Source organism: Trichosurus vulpecula, chromosome 4 (assembly GCF_011100635.1).
Source record: "Trichosurus vulpecula isolate mTriVul1 chromosome 4, mTriVul1.pri, whole genome shotgun sequence".
NCBI classification, from domain to species: Eukaryota; Metazoa; Chordata; class Mammalia; order Diprotodontia; family Phalangeridae; genus Trichosurus; species Trichosurus vulpecula.
In genome coordinates this window covers 174,178,102-174,198,890 of record NC_050576.1, presented here as the reverse complement: position 1 = coordinate 174,198,890, position 20,789 = coordinate 174,178,102, and the positions used below count along the sequence as shown (strand labels likewise).

Genomic DNA, 20,789 nt, shown 5'->3' with positions numbered 1-20,789 from the left:
TTCAAATATTCTTCCCCCACTCCCTCCCCAAGACAGCATGCAATCTGCTATAGGTTCTACTTATGCCTTCATATTAAACAGAGGAGAATTAGAACTAATGGGAGGAATCATGAGAAAGACGAAACAAAACAAAACAACAAAAGAAGAAAAGGTGAGCAAATACTATACTTCCATCCACATTCAGACTCTACAATCCTTTCTCTGGATGTGGATAGTATTTTCCATCCTGAGTCTTTTGGAGTTGTCTTAGATCTTTGCACTGCTGAGAAAAGCTAAGTCTGTCAAAGTCAGTCATCACACAGTGTGGTTGTTACTGTGTACAATGTTCTCCTGGTTCTGCTCATTTCACTCAGCATCAGTTCATCTAAGTCTTTTCAGGTTTTTCTGAAGTCCGCTTGCTCATCATTCTTATAGCACAATAGTATTCCATTAAATTCATATACCACAACTTGTTTAGCCATTCCCCAATTGATGGACATCCCCTCCATTTCCAGTTCTTTGCCACCACAAACAGAGCTGCTATAAATATTTTTGTATATGTGGGTCCTTTTCCCATTTTAATGATTTCTTTGGCGTACAGACCTAATAGTGGAGATTTGCTGAGTCAAAGAGTATGCACATTTTTATAGTCTTTTGGGTATAATCCCAAATTGCTCTCCAGAATGGTTGGATCAGTTCACAACTCCACCAACAATGCATTAGTGTTCCAATTTTCCCACATCTTCTCCAGCACTTATAATTTTCCTTTTTTGTCACTTTAGCCCATCTGATAGTGTGATGTGGTACCTCAGAGTTGTTTTGATTTGCATTTCTCTAATCAATAGTGATTTAGAGCCATTTTTCATATGACTATAGATAGCTTTAATTCTTTCATCTGAAAACTGCCTGTTCATATCGTTTGACAATTTATCAACTGGGGAATAACTTGTATTTTTATAAATTTGGCTCAGTTCTCTATACATTTTAGAAATGAGGCCTTTATCAGAGACACTGGTTGTATAAATTCTTAACCAGTTTTCGGCTTTCTTCCTAATCTTGGTTGCATTGGCATTGTTTGTGCAAACACTTTTCAATTTAATCTAATTAAAATTATCCATTTTGCATTTCATACTGTTCTCTGTCTCTTGCTTGGCCATAAATTCTTCCAATCTCCATAAATCTGACAGGTGAAAAATATGGAATGCTTCACGGATTTGCACATCATCCTTGTGCAGAGGCCATGCTAATCTTCTCTGTATCATTCCAATTTCAGCATATGTGCTGCTAAAGCAAGCACTCTCTATCCCTCTCTTAAGTCTAAACAATAAACAAAACAATAAATCAAACCATGATTTGTAGTGTTTAACAGTTTTAGAGGTGCAAATGTTTACTTTTGAAACTTGGGCCCAAGTTGACTCCAGCATACTCCTAATTTCACTAGACAAACCATCAAGAGGCTCAGATCACTGTAGCTACTTCCCAAATCCCTGAAACTCGAAAGGAGCAATTTATCTTCCACAGGTTATGGGACAAATGGCCCTTAGGAACAGCCCTTTCTTCCATTGCTTAGGTGTTCAGAACAATTTCCTATAACGTGTGCAACATTGCAAAGAACCTAACCATAGAATATAACAGATACAAGCCCCTGGAGTTCCAAGGGTAGGGAACATGCAGCCTGGAGGCCACACCTGGCCTTCTAGGTCCTTGGGTGCAACCTTTTGACTGAGTCCAAGTTTTACAGAACAAATCCTTTCATTAATGAGATTTGTTCTGTGAAGTTTGGATTCAGTCAGAGCCTTACACTTGAGGACCTAGAGGGCCACATGTGGCCTCGAGACTGCAGGTTCCCCACCCCTGGGCTACCCTCTTTTAGGATAGATGGTTTTGTTCTCTGTGATAAAGCATCTTATACTCCAAAGGATAATTCTTTTACCAAAGCTTTAACCTGAACAAAATAATTTCACCAGTTTCCAGATGAATTCAGCAAGTATTGTTGAAATTCGCTGATGAGAAAATAAGAACAATTGTCCCTGAGTGTCACTGGGATTGTGAATTGATAGAGAGATGAATGAAACTCATTCAGGTTGGGGAAGATAGGGGTGGGGAGATGCCAGGGAGATTCATATTGGTCCCTAGAAACAAGCCTTTTGACACCAGCATGAATGTCATTAGGGAGAGAGCTGGGTGCGGGATGGACTTCTGAAGGAAGGGATTCCACTAAGAAAGTTTCCATGTTGCACTGTTATGTTAGTAATTATCACTGAGGAAGTTAGTCTGGGATTAGGACCAAATTTCCTAAAGCTGGATTTGTAAACAGAATGGAAGTGAGGTTTCCTGTTGGTGATAGCAAGATTGACCACCGAACAGCAGCCTGTTTTGCAGCAATGACAAGTCTGATTGTTCTGAAGCTTGACCAAGCATCCAAGCATCAGGCTGATTAGATTAGCCTCCCGTGGGAGTTTCAGTTTCTGGTATGCTGGGAGCTAGCTTTTAGACGATGGGTCTTGTGCTTTTGAATCATGTTTTTAAACTCTGATGGGGGCTCTGTAATTGACAGAAAGGCTGGAACACATGGTTAAATGTCAAACAGCCTAGACATGCGAAGCCCAATGCTGAGCATTCATTATACAGCTTCTAATGACAATGACATGGCATCCTACACATCTTTACAAACTAGATTTCATCATGAGATGCTAAAAGGTCCAGTTTGTTTCTCAATACAGAAATTAATGATACCTAGTACATCTAGAGAACATGTGTGGTATATGTGTACTCACAGAAAAACAAGGCTAAAAAGTCCTACACAGAATAGATGGGTTGAATTCTGAGTTTATGTGTGAAATAGGAAAAAAAGATAATCCCAAATGACCTCTGGGAAAACTTTTTCAGGACAAAATCTGAAAGCCATCCTACCAAGGTTAAAAAACAAAATACTCCCCCACCTTTTGCCCCAACAATCCCTTGAATTATATAACATTAATTGAAGTTGAACTGACCAAAACAACTTATACACACAAACCAAAGCGAATTATTTATTTAACATGACTATGCACATACAAAGAAAGCCACAATGGAAAAAAGCAAAAAAAAGCAAAAATGCTTTCATAATATTCCCCATCCCTCCACTTATACCCATGCCTTTTGCCAATGTTTGCAATAGAATTGTGATTTGAATTGTAGGGGAGGTATGTCCTCAGTTGAAGAGGCTAAAGAATATGGGACCAAAAAATAGAAAGTCCCCAAATGTTAAAACAGTGGAGAAATGTGGGATTAATGAGAGAAGACTCATGCAGATGGAGTCAAAGAAGCATTATTTATAGCAAGATGTGAGGTGACTAGACAGTCAAAGCAGTTAGTAATTAAAAAGCACAAGGCTCTGATTTGCCACAGAAATATTGGTTCAGGAAGCTCAGAACAGAATTCAGAGCTCTTGCAAAATTTATCATGAAAACCCTTGGAGCCAGAAGCTTTTAACATCTGGAATTCTGAGTGTTCTAGTTCCAAGTTCCAAGCGTCCAGCCCCTTTGAGGAGGCAAAAAGGACCTGTGGGGCATCTCCTGACAAGGAAGTCAGACAGAGGCAAGAACCAGTACAGGACAACATGTTAACTTCTCTGCATCTGCTTTACCTTTGGGCATATTTGACATTACTCTCCTGGCACTCACTCTTGGCTTGAGTCTGGTTCTCTGTCTTGTCTCATTATATTCCTGCCTATCCCAATCAACCCTCTGACCCATCCTGGGCATTCTTGGCATCCTGTCCCGGCTCTTTTTCTGCCATGGTGTTCTGGACATCTGTTTTGAGGAGTCCTGCTTCAGCATCAATATTCACAGTACTGGCTGACAATACTGTCCTAACATTCTGCAATCCCAGTTTCCACTCTGTTCCTAAAGCATCTGACAGCTACCCCCAGAGCACGGGGAGCCCCACCCACCCAGGCCTCTTTGGCCTCTATTCACTCTTAATTCCCCACACCCTGTGCTGGAAGGGGCTGCATCATTGGGTTAAGCTCCCTGGGAACCAGGAATGGTGTTTTTTGTTTTTTTTTTTTTTGCAATTTGGGAGTTCTTGTCCGTGGGTTGGTTGGAGGAAAACAATAAGCAGGTTACATATAAATAAGTGTTATTTCTAACAAAAAGATTCCTCCAAAAATGAACTGATATTTTCCATACAATTGCTTTAAAAAGCTCTACTGAATTTTATGAGAAAAAAAATTACCAAAACAATTTTTAACAGTCATCACAGGGATATAGGCACAGTTGCCTATTCTGTAATTGCGTCCATTATGGGAATCAATTGACCTACCCAAGGTCACATGGTAGTGGAAAATCTGACTTTCAAATTCAGGTCTAATGGCTCCAAGTTCAATACCCCAAGTTCAAGGCTCTTTGCTTACTTTTCCATCTCAATTTTCATAGGCATGGGTTGAATAAATACAAGATCACCTTTGGGGCTGATTTATAAAATTTTAATGGGTCTATCATATCATCAATGTAGCTACTCACTCCAAAAGTGCTGGTCCCAGTTTATCTTTGTCTCATCTTCCTCTCTAATTTTTGTCCATGTCCTGTTGTAAATCCTATACTGGGAGCAGGGGTGTGCTGGCAAATGTTTAGCAAGCACCTCTCAAAAAACTGTATGCAGGACATGATTTTAAGTGTAATCTGTATTATTAGCACTTTATTAAGTCTAGGCAATCAAGAAAACAATAAATTAAGCCCTGATTTGTAGTGTTTGCTTGCTGATTTCCAAGGTGTAAATGCTCATGGTGAAAATTTAACAATTGGCTCCATTGAGTCTCTATAGGCTCTCTATATTAGGTATAAAGCAAAGTATTTCAGAGAGACTCACTTATTTTCCTCTATTTGGGACTGAAGCCACTGAAGAAGAAGAATAGGCTCAAGTCATATCTGTAAGCTAAAGCATAAGGATGAAGATTATATAATCAGTCATAGAAAATCTGAAACTCTATGCCAGAACTAAAGTAGAAATTCATTTGCTCCTGAAACTTAAGAACTTTAGAGACCAAATGGAAAGGGACGTCTCTATAGCTTTAGCCATGACCTCATCAGCTCCCATGGGTTGATTTATCATGTCTATGTAGATGATTCCCAGATCTGTATAGTGAGCCCACTTTCTCCCCTAAGATTTACTCCATCATTACCAACTGCCTATTGGACATTTCAAACTGGATGTCCCAGAGACATGTCAAACATAATATGTCCCAAACTGAACACATTCTCTTTCTTCTTCAACCCTCCTCTCTTCCAGATCTCTCTATTTCTGTGGATGACACCATCATTCTGCTAGTCTCCCCAGTTCATGACCTTGGTATAATCCTCAACTCCTCACTCTCCTCACCGCACATAGCCACTCAGTTGCCAAATCTTGTCATTTTTGTATTCACAACATCTCTCACAACTGAATGCTTATCTCCTCTCCTGTAGCAGTTGTCATCTTAGTTCAGGCTCTTATCACTTCTCACCTCGATGATTGCAAAAGACTCTCAATTGGTCCATCTGCTTTCAGTCTCTCCCTGTTCTTTCCAGTCTATCACTCAATGAATCAATCCACCAACATTTATTAAGTACCTACTCTGTGCCCTGTGCTAAGTGCTGGGGATACAAAGAGAGGCAAAAGTCCCTTCCCCCAAGGATTTTGCTGTTTATCCTTCCTTTTGTGAAGGACATCACAGGGTGATGTGTTGACTCCTGCATGAATTGGATTTAAGTGAGGCAGAGTTCCACATAGTCATTGGCTTCACTCTCTCAAGAGTCACCAAAGTCCAATGGCAAGACAAAAGGCAAGATGACTAGGTGGGCCCTGGATGCAGTGGATGACCTTCATGTCATTAATGTCTGATCAAGCTCTTAGCACTCCACAACACCTGCTTCAGCTGCCTTCATGGCTGTTGGGACAAATTGTTCATCCACAACCAACCAGGGGAAGTCTTCACATACTTGGGGTTAACACCTCACTAACTCACCAATGGGTTTGAGGCCTGTCAGTTACCTTCAACCTGAATCAGCCCATGTGCTGAGACAGTTTCCTGGGGATGTGGCCACCACTGCCCATACAACAGCTTCTTGGAGCCACAGGTAAGAATTGGGTGACAGGTGGATGCCAAAGGTGGGCAAACAGCCCTGAAAAGTGCTCAGCAAGCCCTCACGCCAAAGGTGCTAGTCCTCCTTGAACCATCAATACATGCAAGGAGTTTACAATCAAATGAGAGAGACAAAAAGCAAACAAATATATACAAAGCAAGCTATAAACAGGATAAATGAGAAATAAGAGATGGAAAGGCACTAGAATTAAGAGGGGTTTGGCAAAGCTTCCAGTAAAATATGGGATTTTAGTTAGAATTTAAAAGAATCCAGGGAAATTCATAAATGGAATTGAAGAGGAAGAACATTCCAGGCATGGGGAATAGCCAGAGAAAATTCCTTGAGCCAAGAAATGTAGTATCTTGTTTGTGGGACATCCAGGAGGCCATTATCACTGGATGGAAGAGTACATGTTGAGGAATAAGGTGTAAGAAAACTGCAAAGGTAGGAGGGGTCTATGTTTTGAGGGGCTTTGAACACCAAAGCATCTTATATTTGATCCTGGAGTCAATGGGAGCTACTAGAGTTTATTGAGTAGGAGGGTAACATGGTTGGACCTACATTTTAGGAAAATTACTTTATTGACTGAATGGAGCATAGATTGGAATGGAGAGACACTTCAGGTACAGACTCGTCAGCAGGCTATGGTAATAATCCAGGTGTCAGGTGATGAGGGCCTGTACCTAGATGAGTGTCAGAGGAGAAAATGGGGTACATATTAAAGATGTTGCAATGGCGAAACTGACTGGCCTTGGCAATAGCTTAAGTATGGAAAGTGAGAGATATCTCCTCCACATTGCTACCAAAGTGATTCTCCTTGAGTTTAGATCTGATCATGTGATTCCCCTATTCAATTAAATCCAATGGCTCCCTGTTCTTTCTAGGGTCAAATATAAACTTTTCTGTTTAGCTTTTAAAACCCTTTATAGCCTTGTTCCAATCTATTTTTCCAGCCTACTTGAACATTACTCTCCCTCCTGTACTCTGTGATCCAGCCAAATTGGCTTTCTCTCTCTTTCTTACATAACACACTCTATATTCCATCTCCATCCATTTGTACAGGCCCTTCCCCATGCCAAGAATGCACTCTCGTTTCACCTCTCCCTCCCAGAATCCTTATTTTTCTTCAAAATGTAGATGAAGCAAGGCTTTCTACATAGAGACTTTCCTGATTCCACAACTGCTTGTACCCTCCCTTGCAAATTACCTCCTACTTTGTATTTTTAAATATTCATTCTCCTTTTATTTATTCTGTATATACACATATATTTATTTGTCATTTTCCCATTTGTTTTAAGTTCCCTCCCTAGAAATAAAGATTGTTTTACTTATTTTATTTGCGTCTCTAGCACCTAGCACAATGTTTGGTACACAGTAGGCATTTGAGAGATACCTGTTGATTGATTGAAATCAGTGTAAATGATGGAAGAAAAACTTACATGACCACACTTTTTTCATTTAGATCAAATTATTAAGGATTCAGTCCATGAATATTTTAGGCATCATCTGCTTAGGAGGTATCATAATCACAGAGCAATTAAAGATTAGTAAAGGACATAGGAAAAGTCTGAGATGAATTAGCACCAAGAATTTGTGCTGGTTTCCTGACTACAAAAGCAAGAAATTCTTGTTTCAACAGTTTTTTTTGTTTTGTTTTCCATTGATTTTAGAATCCTTGTCTTCCTTCAAGGTTATGTTCAAGTGTCACGTTCTCCCTGAAGCATTCTTTGATTTCCTCTAGTTGTTAGTACTCTCTCCCTCCCAAATTTCCCTTGTCCTACATTAGTTTGGGAACGTTTTGTCTTTCTCAACAGAATTTAAGGTCCTTGAGGGCAGGAATGGATGTAATTGTGTCTTGATATTCTACAGCATTGAGCACATCTTTCACATGGTAGGCATTTAATAAGAACTTGTTAAAACGCATTGTTGTTGAAGACTGTAGAAGAGGTATAGCTTTAGAATTATGACACTTTTAAAATTTCTGTTTTTCCTCTTTGAACCCATTTTACGAAGATTATATATCAAGTAACTGGTTGTCATTGAAAGTAGTCTTCTTTAGAGAAATGCAAATTAAAACATCTCTGAGGTACCACCTCACACCTATCAGAGTGGCTAATATGACAGAAAAGGAAAATTATAAATGTTGGAGGAGATGTGGGAAAATTGGAACACTAATGCATTGTTGGTGGAGTTGGGAACTGATTCAACCATCCTGGAGAGCAATTTGGAACTATGCCCAAAGGAATATAAAACTGTGCATACGCTGTGATCCAGCAATACCACTATTAGGTCTATATACCAAAGAGATCATAAAAAGTGAAAAAAAACCTTCCACATGTACAAAAATCTTTACAGCAGCTGTTTTTGTGGTGGCAAAGAATTGGAAGTTGAGGGGATGCCCATTAATTGGGGAATGGCTGAACAAGTTGTGGTATATGAATGTAATGGAATACTATTGTGCTATAAGAAATGATGAGCAGGCAGACTTCAGAAAAACCTGGAAAGACTTATATGAACTGATGCTCAGTGAAGTGAGCAGAACCAGGAGAACACTGTACACAGTAACAGCAACATTGTGCAACAATCAATTTTGATAGACTTATCTCTTTTCAGCAATACAATGATCTAAGACAATTCCAAAAGACTCATGATTGAAAATGCTATTCACATCCAGAGAAAGAACTATGGAGTCTGAATGCAGATTGAAGCACACTACTTTCTCTTTTTTTGTTGTTTGTTCTTTCTTATGTTTTTTTTCCTTTTGTTCTAACTCTTCTTTCACAACATTTGAATTCAGGTCCTTCTGACTCCAGGGCTAGTTCTCTACTCACTGCACCACCTAGTTGCCCCTTTAAACTTTTTTAATTAATAAAAATCAATGTTTGTTTTTTTTCTCATTTCAACTTCCCTCTCATTGAAAAAGAAAGAAAAAGAAAAGTCTTGTAACGTATACACAGATAAACAAATGATGAATAGTCTATCCTGAGTCAAGTAGGGTATGAGTTGGGAATGAGTGGGAGTTAAAGCTACAAATGCTTTTTTGAATATCCAGGCAGGAAGCCCAAATTTTAGTCAGTAGGCAATAGGGAGGTTTTGAAAGTTCTGGATCAAACCTATGCATAAGAAGATTACTTTGACAGACTTGTGTGAAATCAATTAGAGATGATAACCTAGAGGCAGAGAGAACAGTCGGGAAGCCACAGCAATAGTCCAATGAGAGGTAGAGGACTTAAATGAAAGTGTAGTGGGGAGCATGGAAAGAAAATGACAGGTAAAATTGACATTATCTGGCTGGTTGCACCCATATTCTTCTGCTAAAACCATTCAGTTAGTCCATCAGTAAACATTTATTAAGTGCCTTCCATGTGCCAGGCGCCATGCTAAGCTCTGGGGATACAAAGAAAGCCAAAAGACAGACCCTGCTCCAGAGGAGTTTGCAATTTAATACTGTAATGAGGATTCTCCAAATAGAAGGAGATAGAAAAAAATAACACTTTAGCTTTGTACTTACAGGATTATGTAATTTTTTAACTTCTCTCTCTAGCAAAGAAATTGACATGCCCTGTAATTACAAAGCTAAGAATATTTTAGGAGTAGTATTCTCTAAAAATCACTCTGAAGATACCTGAACTTTCTTGGATGTTCTAGAGCTATTTTATATTAGAAAAGGCAATCAGAGGCCTACAGAAATGTATCGGGATTTCAAACGTGATTTGTGGTTAGGAATACAATTCAAATTCATCCCAGATGAGGTCTCTTGAGAAGGGGTTTGGAAGTCAATGCTGTATTTATTGAAACTTGATCAACCATCTTAGCATGTATACTAAAGAGCAAAGATGATCCTGTCAACACTTCCCTCAGAGCTAAATGGAGGCTCTCTTTTGAGGCAGTATGATATAGTCAAAAGTATTTGGATTTGGAGTCAGAGTACCTGGGTTCAAATGCTGGCAATGCTACTTACCACCTGGATGAAACATTGAGGGATTCACTTCACTCTCCCTAGGCCTCAGTTTCTCCATCTGTAAAATGAGGGGGTTTTGGATTAAAGGACCTCTAAGGTCCCTTCCAAATCCAAATATACGATCCTATGCTGTTGTAACCCTTGCCTTAATAAATGATCAAATACCTAGGTCTTTAGCATGGCCAATGCCTATCTGTTACAGACTCTTCCTGCCTAATAATTGTGATATGATATGATTCAGAAATTAAAAGACACATGAAACTTAGGCACATGTTTACATTCTGGGTATTCATACAGTGCAAATACATAATAATGGTTCTTTGCTCCAGTCTTGAGATGATTGCAAAAATGGATGTCTGCTTTGGAGGAAAAACAAAAACAAATAAACAAAACCCAATAGCTAATAAGATTTTCTCCAATCAATGGAAGAGGGTGGTTTGAAAGATTTCCTTTGATGAGCCCTTCTGAAATACAGCCTCCTAGAATTAAAAAAAAAAAGCAAAATAACACTCATTTCCTTCCCACCTTTGAGGACTGGTAAAAACTTCCTTGCTAGGATCTTCCCTTTTGAGGAACAAGGCTGTTAGCAATTCTTCACTTTTCCTGACACCTAGCACTTTCCATGCCTCAATAAATGGTTCCTACTAGAAATCAAAATGTATGGCCTGGAATTTCTCAGGTGTTGGAGCACAGAATGGCCATACATGGTACTGGGATGCATGTTGAACTAGGAGCTGGTAGGAATCAACAGGCATCGGACCTAGGTTCTAACTGGTGGTTCTGCCAATCGCTACCTTGACTTGACAAGTCCCTTTCCTTCTCAAGGAATCAATTGTCTCATCTATTAGGAGCTTAGTGTATAGGCCAGTTAACAAGCATTGATTAAACACTGGTTGTGTTCTAGGCACTCAGGATACAAAGTAAGAAAAATGAAACCTTCTTAACAGTTCTTGCCCTCTGGAGCTTATGTTCTACCTTGGGGATACAGCATGTTTGCAGACAAGTAAATATAGGATATGTATGAAATACATACATAGTGATTGGGTATGGGGTGGGAATGAAAAACTGGGAGAATCAGGGAAGGTCAAAGGGAGTTAGGGGTTTTAAGAAATGGAAATAAAGAGGGAGGACATTCCAGACACGAGAGACAGTCTGTGGAGGGACATGGAGATAGGAAATAGGATGATGTATTTGGGTTACTGATTTAGGTCAGCTTGTCTGGAGCACAGAATATGTGAAGAGGGAAGAGGGAGTAGAAGAGGTTAATGTGTAATCCGTCTGAAAGGGTAGCTTGGACTTGAAATGCCAAACAGAGGTTTTTGTACATTTCCATAAAGGCAAAGCAGAACCACAACCTTCTTATGCAGAGGGATGATCTGATCTGATCTGCACTTTAGGAATATCAATTCTGTGGCCGTATGGAGGGATTGATTATAGAGGGGAGAGATTGAATTCAGGGAGGGTATTTCAACAGTCTCGGTGAGAGGTGATGGTCCATTCTGGGAGTTCTTAACCTGGGAGGTTTAAGGAAATATATAAACTTGGATGGGGGAAAAAATTCCTTCATTATTTTCACTAACCTCTAACTGAAATTTTAGTATTTCCCTCAATTATTTAAAAAACATTATTGTGAGACTGGCCTATAGGTTTCACCAAATTATTAACAAAAATGTTAAGAACCCTGGGGCTAAGATGATCCAATTTTACTGTCTTATGATTCTTGATATGGACAAGAACAAGACTGTTTTCTTTTCAAATCTTTCATTTAAAAAAAGATGGGGTCTCCTTATCTTTCCTAGGCTGGAGGGACAGGGGCTACTCATGGGTTGGCTCTTAGTACTAATGGCATGTGTTCTTGAGTCCTCTGGGAAAGTAAGTCCCACGTTGGGGCTCAAAGCACTTCCAACCGAGTGATAAATAAATCTATCCAGCTATGGCAGATTATATCCACTATAGCATCTCTCCCTCTTTGCTTAAGGTTATATAAACCTAACAAGGAAGTAGGGATTATGTGGATTCTTCCACTAAACCACCCCCAGCTGCTTTGGGAGAGAATGGTCTCCCCATTACTGGAGATCTTCCAGCAGAGGATGGATGACAACTTAACATTAATACTGAAGAGGGAATTCCTGTGTGGGTTGAAATATATGACCTCTTAAGTCTCATACAACCTGGAGATTCTGGGATTCTGCAGTCTTAGCATTAAGGAGGTAATCACGGGATTTTAGATCTAGTGGTCATCACGTCACCCCTATCAATGCCCTGAATTGAGAGATAAGTAAACAAGCTTAGGAAAGCCAAGTGACTTGAACAAGTTACAGGTAGTAAGTAGCAGAATTGGGGTTCAAATCCAGGTCTTTTGACTCCTAGTTAAAGGTCTTTCCATCATATAATACTGTTTTCCTACTATACTCTGGGAGAAGTTAGTTAAAGGAGTTTATGCACAATATTTATTATGATGACAATTCTCAAATCTACCTATCCTGCCCTAACCTCTCTTCTGAACTCTGATCCTGAATTTCCAACTGCCTTTCAGACAACTGGATGGGCAGAAGACAACTTCAACCCAATGTATCCAAGCTAGAATTTATTCTTTCCCCCCAAACCCTTCCCACTTATTACTTCCCCAGTTACTGAGCAGCTAGATAACTCAGTGGGTAGAGCTCCAGGCCTTGAGTCAGGAAGACCTGAGTTCAAAGCTAGCCTCGTAACCCTGGGCACATCACGAACCCTATTTGCCTCAGTTTCCTCATCTGTAAAATGAGCTGGAGAAGGAAATGGCAAACCACTCCAATATCTTTGCACAGAAAATCCAAAATGGGGCCACAAAGAGTTGGACACAACTGAAACAATTAACAACAACAACAACAACAACAAATAATTACAGTAGAGGATACCACCAACTTCCTAGTTCCTCAGGTTTGCAACCAGGGACTCCTCACTATCTCTGGCCCCCCATATCCAATCTGTTGCCAAGGGCCTGTTGATTTCACCTGTGCAGTGTCTTCCAGTAAGTCTCCTTTTCTCTTTTACACTACCACCATTTTAGCATAGGCCATTATCACCCGATGTCTGAGCTACTGCAAAAGCTTGGTGGTGGATCTGCCTGCCTTAAGTCTCCCCCTACTCTAATCAATCCTCCATTCAGCCATCAAAGTGATTTTCCCAAAGCACAGGTCCAACCATGTTATCCCCGGACCCCCACACCACCAACAAACTCCAATGGCTTCCTATTGATTCCAGGATCAAATACAAGAATCTTCCATTTGGCATTCAAAGTCCTTGATTACCCACCCCCTTCCCCATAATCTTTCCCCCTCTCCCTTTGCAGTCTTCTTACATCTTACTGCCTGCCACAGAATCTTTGATCCAGTGACACTGGCCTCCTGGCTGTGACATTAACAAGTCACTCCATTTCTCTGCTCCTGGAGTTTCTCTGTCCCCCATTCCTGGAATGTTCTACCTCCTCATCTCTACCTCTTGCCTTCTCTGCCTTCTTCTGTTGTTGATATTTAGTTGTTGCAGTTGAGTTTGACTCTTCATGACCCCATTTGGGGTTTTCTTGGCAAAGACACTGGGATGGTTTGCCTTTTCCTTCTCCAGCTCATTTTACAGATGAGTAACTTAGGCAAATGGGGTTAAGTGACTTGCCCAGGGTCTCGCTAGTAAATGTCTGAAGGCAGCTTTGAGCTCAGAAAGATGAATCTTCGTGACTCCAGGCTCAGTGCCCTGTGCTGTACCACCAACCTACCCCTGGCTTCTTTATATCCCAGCTAAAATTCCATTTGCTACAGGAAGATGTTTCCAACCACTTTTAGTGCCTTCCCTCTCTTATGTACTTCCTATTTATCATATATATACATATACACACATGTATATACACACATATATACAGATAGATTATTTGTACATATTTATTTGTAGCTTACTACATTTGTAGATTGCTAATTTACTTCCTTTTTTATTCTATATGTAGCTGGTTTGCACATGTCTCCTCCATTAGCTTGTGAGGTCCTTAAGGGCACATAATAGGTCCTCAATAAATGTTTATTGACTGACTGGCATGGATGTAAGGGATTGAAAATTTACTAGATAGGAATATGCCCCATTTCTGGGAATCTGTTAAACTGAGGGGGTTGGACAAAATAAACTTTAAAGTCACTCCTAACTCTAAATCTTAGGGTCCTATTATTGTTCTGATCAGTGAACTGGACACTGCATACATCGACATAGGCACATGCAGAAAGTCATGTTACCCTTTGGTTAATTTTTATTTGATTGGCTTATTCTCTCGTACAGAGAGGTATTATTTTATAGTCGACAGAGGACAAGTTTTGGCTTGAGAAAGACTTTGGTTCAAATGTTGCCTCTGACCCATTGTGGCTGTGTGTCCATGGGTACTCAACCATTCTATTCCCCGAGCAACTCTAAGATGGTAAGTTGTCCAGAAAGTGTTGATTTGCATTGGTAGAAACACCAGAAATTCTCCACAATGGTGAAATCAGTAGCCTGTATTTTTAAAAAATCTCTTTTATATGAAAAGCTACCCCCACCTTAAAAAATAAGCAAAACCCCCAAAATAAACAAAGAGTCCCACCATGTCATTTACAACATTAATGAAGAACAAATCCATTTTCCCTGAGGATCTCCAATCAGTTGCCTGTCCAGTTTCCCCTTGAAGAGAAAAAAAATTGTTTGGCATTCCAGAGAAACAAATCTTTCATATTTCTCTCCCTTTTGGTATAATTTTTCTTTCAGTTCCATATTTGAAACAAACAAACAAAAAACTAAACTAAAAAAGTACAACACAAAATCTTTGAATCTAGTTGATGAAAATGGAATTAATTGTATATCATAATCTGAAATAGTCAAGGGCTTCATTTCTCATTTTAGGAGATGGTTAGAGAGAGAGGTTTTTCTTCTTTTCTTTTTTTCTAGACAACTACCCCAGTTTCCAATGTCAGCGATCGCCATGGCAATTAGGATGAAATTCCCTCTCAACTCAGTCTGACTTAATGACAGAGATTTAATGATTTGGGGGAGGGAGGAGACAAGATGCCACTTTGTGTTTTGTGACCCCTCTAGTCTCTGAGCTAACTTGGCTGAAAGGACTATGTCTACAGAGAAGTCTTTCCATTCATCCTCTTTCCTCCAAAGGAAAGGTCCCCATTCAGCTTTCTTTCTCTCACTCCTATAATTGCAAGACTCTAGGCTGGGATTTGTTTACTCTAAGAACTGGGTTGTGAGGTTCTGTATCCAGGGCAAAATGATTTCACATCGGTCAACATTCTTTCCTTTGGATACACATGGCTTTTGTAAGGAAAAAGTACAAATCTAGAGAGCAATGGAGACAGACAGACTGGCCCATTAGTCCAAGTATAAGAACAAGATGGAGAGCTGAGTGTGAGAACCCACAGAACCTTCTCCAGGCTGCTAATTTGCAAGCAATAAGGGCGTTTAGAAAACAGGTTGTCAAGCAACACCAAGGACTTTTTTTTTCTTTTTTCCCCAATTCTTTGGAACCAAGGCATTTTCTATTCATTTACACTATTAACCTACTACTTCCTAATTTACTTGCACTGCCTAATTCTCAGTTTAATCCCAATAATTGTAACTGCCTCCTGAATGAGATAGGTCAGTTCTCGTTATAACCTGACATACTTGACATGTTCATTCCTAAAAATCACAGCGTGATGCAAAATTGTGCAATAAAAACCATAGGGCTAATTAAGAAAATGAGGCTAGGAGGAACAACACTAAAAATGTGTCAGTGACACGTGAAAAAGATAAGAATTTAATAAAAATGGTTTTATAGTTTTATACATGTTAAATAGTTAAGAAATATATAAAAATTACAATATAAATCGTAGTGATATGTATAGCCGTAGGTTGTGGCTTGGCCTGCAGTCTGGTAAAGTCTACAGTGATGGGGGATAGAGCAGCCTCAAATCTGGGACTTGAGGGACTGGGACTGCAGCCCTAGGAGAAGGTGGAGAGGGATGGAATGTGTGGGTGCCAGATAGACTTCCTCTGCCCACAGCTCCTACTGCATTAGAAGATATATAATAAATATAACTTACTTTAAAAAAAGACTTGAAGTTTGCTTGCGAAAGTGGGAATCAGTAGGGTTACAGCTTATAAATTATTGTGAAGTTTTCTGTGCTCTTGGTGTTTCTCTCTGGTGAAACCACACAAGCAAATTTGAATTCAGGTTATGCTCAAATTACTCCCAATATCGCAGTTGCATTGGAATGAATCCAAATTTTCAAAACAAATGCTAAAGCAGAACTGACTCTAAAAACTTCTAATTGGATTCAATTAAACAAGTGTTTATTAAGCACCTATTTCAAGGTAGAAGCACTGGGGCAGAGTGGCTGGAGTCCTCTGAATCAGGAAAACCTGAGACCAAGTCTCATCTCTGACACAACCTGGTTTTGTGATAGAAGGAAAGTCATTAATTACTGAATACTTCAGGAACTTCTCTGAAGCCTCAAGTTATAGATATGTTGCTTATCAGCATCTGTGGAGAGAGTTTCCAGAGTGGGAGTTCATACCACTAAATTAAGGAAAGCAAAATTCTATATAGTACACAAAATACCACAATACATAATTTAAAAAGATACATTTTTTCATGCTGGAGTAAAAAAATAAATCTTTTAAATGGACTAGGATACTGTTAATTCTTTTTCCCAAAAGATTAGAATCCCCGAGAGAGCAAGCTTTACATTATCAATTATAACCTTATAACATCAAATGCACTTGGAAACTTTATGACTTGTGAGGGATTTCTGGCTAAGCTTCAGATGTTCTGTTTTGTCTATCACATCTCGTAAATATCGGGTCCTAGCATAGTTCCTAACACACAACAGTCATTTAACACATACTTTTTCATTTATTGCTTGATTGGAAAGACAATCATAGGCTCATAAAATTGTGGTTGCAGAGAAAGACCCTCTTCTTCTTCAGAGGTATTCTGTTCCAAGTTCTCTTATTTTACAGATGAGGAAAATGAGGAACAGAGGAGCTAAGCAACTTCTGCACCTTGCAGTTTGTCAGAGGCAGAGAAAGAATTTGAACTCAGCTCCTCTGCCTCCAAGTCCACCAGACCCTACTGCTTCCTCTTTCAAGGGCCATCCAACCCAAGTCTTCCTAACTCCAAATCCAGTACTTTATCTGCTAAAGAATTTGCAACCACAGCCCATTTCTCATATATGTATTTTTTGTTCTCTGCTCAGATAACTGCCATTCTTGTGCAGACCCTCATCTCCTGTCTCCTGGAAAATTGCTGTAGTCTTCTGGCTGGTCTCTCCCCCTCAAGTCCATCTCCCCTTCCTTCCTGCTCCCCTCCCCCAGGCTATCCCTTACGCAGCTAGCAAAGTGGTCTTCCTAAAGCACAGGTCTGAACATGTCACCCCTTTCCCCTAATAAATACCAGTGACTCCCTATTACCTCTAAACATAATAAAATATATAATAATTGTTATAAATACAAATATATAAATATTATACAATATATTATATTTATATATCAGTATATTATAGCAATACTAGTTTTAATAATTAATATTTAATTTAAATATTTAATGATTTTTAATAATTACTGTATTATATTAACATAATTGCTGTTATATAAAATGTAAATATAAAATAAATATTCAAAAATAAAATATAAATGATTCTTTTTGGCTTTTAAAATTCTTTACAATCTGACCTCTTCCTGCTTTTCCAGTCTTCTTATGATTGACTCCCCCTACCCCAGATTCTGCAATTCAATTATACTGGTGTATTTTCATTTGTAAACACGATACTTCATTACTCAACTCAGTGCCTTTTCTCTGGCTATCCTCCATGCCTGGAAAGCTTTCCCTATGCATCTTTGCCTCCTGGCTTCCATGAAGACTCCTTTTAAATTTCATCTTCTGTAGGGGCACTTTCCTGGGCTCCCTATACAACCAGTACCTTACCCCTGAGAGTATTTTCTATTTGCACTGTATTTATCTTTTATTCTTTTTTGCATGTGTTCTTCCCAATTCAAATGTGAAATCCTTGAGGGCAGAGACTGTTTTTTCTTTTCTTTTTATCCCTAGCACTTAGCAAATTGTCTAGTACAGAGTAAGTGTTTAATAAATGCTTGTTGATTGATTGACTAACATGGGTTTGGGGGTTAATTTCTTGATGCTGTTTTAGTCACCCACTCATTGACTCACTGAATAAATGAACAGAAAACATTTATTAAGAGCTTACTATGTGCCAGGCAACTGACACTAGCTCTATCCCCCCATCTAGGGACATACAGAGAAGTCTTCACATCCTTCATTACCAGGATAGAGACCAAGTTGCCCCTAGAAACCTAGTTCTCTTTTGTACATACACCCAATTCCAGCTCATCAGCCATTCAAAAAGACATGTAGTAAGACAGAAGTGCAGCTAGGTGGTACAGTGGATTTTGCACTGGGCTTGGAATCAGGAAGACTCATCCTTAAGAATCCAAATCTGGCCTCAGACACTTACTAGCTGGATGACCCTGGGCAAGTCACTTAACCCTATTTACCTCAGTTTCCTCATCTATAAAATGAGCTGGAGAAGGAAATGGCAAGCCACCCCAGTATCTTTGCCAAGAAAACCCCAAATGATGTCACGAAGAGTCAGACATGGCTGAAATGTCTCAACAGCAAAAAGAAGATCAGAAATAATCATAGAATACCTACGCATGCTTGTAATCCAAATATGATTGTACTAGGTAGGGTATTCTGCACATGCTCACAGGGATTGAGCTGTCATTGGCCAGTCCCTCTTTAGAGTGGTAGCATGGTCAAACCTATGTTTTGGAAATACTCTTGGAGTTGTGTATGGATGACGTTTTGGAGAGGAGAGAAACTGAAAGCAGTGTTACCAGTGAGAAGGCTGTTGCAATAATTTAGATGAAAGGTGGTGAGAGTTAGATCTAGAGTGGAGGCTGCAATGGATATCAAACAATTTGGAGGAGCTGCCTATGGGAAAGCTGATGGCCAGAGAGATAAAGTTCTTTGTCATTAGTCTTGGATGCTTGGGGTGGAGGGTGGGGAAGAATTCCTAGCTAGGTCCCAGTCCTGCTTCTACAATGAAGGAAATGAGGAAGGAGGGAGGGAGGGAAAAAAGAAGGAAGGAGGGAAGTGTGAAGGGGAAAAAGGAAGGAAGGAAAGAAGGAAGGCATGAAGAAGGGGGAAGGCAAGAAGAAAGGGAAGGAAGGAGGGAAAGGAAGAAGGAAAGAAGGAAGGAGGCAGGGAGGAAAAGAAGGAGGGAAGGAAAGATGGTGGAAAAGGAGAAGGGAGGGATGGAGAGAAGGAAGGAAAAAAGGAAGGAAAGAAAATAAAAAGTGTAGGAAAGAACTTATTAAGCATTTTCTATGTGCCCAACACTGTGCTAAGTACTAAGGATCGAAATACAAGCAAAAAGTGAGATAGCTCCTCCCTTCAAGGAAAGATTGATTGGAAAAGAAAAAAGCAAGAACAAGAGCCATACATTTCTCTTGTACTCAACATTCTAAATGTTTGTAATGTATGACCATGCCTGATTACAGAAGTGAAGTCCCAGAATCTCTCTGAGAAAATAATACTGGATGAATGAAGGTTTTGTATGTTACAAAACTCTTGTAAGAACAGTGCTCCAGGTGCCTCGTTTCTTCGAGGAACCAAGAAGATCAAGAAGCTCAATGACATGAGACAAAATCCAGTGTGAGCCATAAAAAGAAAACCATGGAGTTCGTACATATTTCAAGGCATTGTGACTTTCTCTCTCTCACAGCTGAATTATCACCTGTGCTTTGCATATTTCCAGCTTGGTTTGAAACTTCATTATTTCACAATCAAGTTGTGGCTGGCAGCACAGACTTTATCTGATGAGTCTCTTTGATGGGAAATAACTGATTCAGGCAGTAGAAATTCTTAAGGAAAATGTCTATTTCTAGGCAAATGGCTATAACAGCTAGATGGCAGGTCACCAATTTCCTTCAAGTCATCATAGAAGATAAGATGTTAGGTGGAGCATCCTGAATTGTCTTTCTTTTGCCTAATTTGCGTCTGAATTCTTCAGCAGAGTTTGCTGGACTTGGAGTCAAGGGAGATCCAGATTTGAATCTTGCCTCCAGAATTTTCCAGTTGTGTGAACATGAGCTCTAACACAACCTCTCAGTTTGGTCATTTGTAATATGGGAACAGTATTACTTGTGGTACCTATCTCACCATGCTGTTGTGAGGATCAAATGAGGTAATGTGCCTTGTAGACTTTCTGATACTATGCACATTTCCATAAGAAACTGGTGATGATGCAGTGACCAAAGGTTTTTTTTCCTGTAGTCTCTATATAGGGAGGAAAGGGATAAACTTCCCATGAACCCTGTGACTCATTGTACTCTATTGGTCCCATGTAGCCTGAACCTCTACACTCCTGCACCTTAATTCGTACTTCCATCCATGGGGTTCTAGTCATCATCATGCAACTCTCTCAGGGTCTACCTTACCCTACTTCCATGCTCCTTGTCTTACAGCTTCCTTCCCCCCGCCCCCGCCCTTCACTGTGACCTTCTTCCAGGGGCTGGTGAACAGGGAGTCTGGAGTTGTAAGCCAAGATATGGAGGCACAGAATAGGAATAGAACTTTGGAAGTCTGTAAATCTCTTCTCCTTTGTACTCTGACCTACAATATAATGAGTATCAGCTGTCTGGAATAAGTGGGAACTTTGAAGAGGCAGGAAAGTATGGACTAGATA

At 39.7% G+C, this 20,789-nt stretch overlaps 1 non-coding gene across 1 annotated transcript; it reads right to left on the bottom strand.

Moving 5' to 3' along the window:
* Nucleotides 1-1,169: 1,169 nt before the first annotated feature.
* On the bottom strand, nt 1,170-1,276 carry LOC118849249. The gene has a single exon (XR_005010302.1). It is a non-coding gene; the product is annotated as a U6 spliceosomal RNA (small nuclear RNA).
* Nucleotides 1,277-20,789: the final 19,513 nt, after the last annotated feature.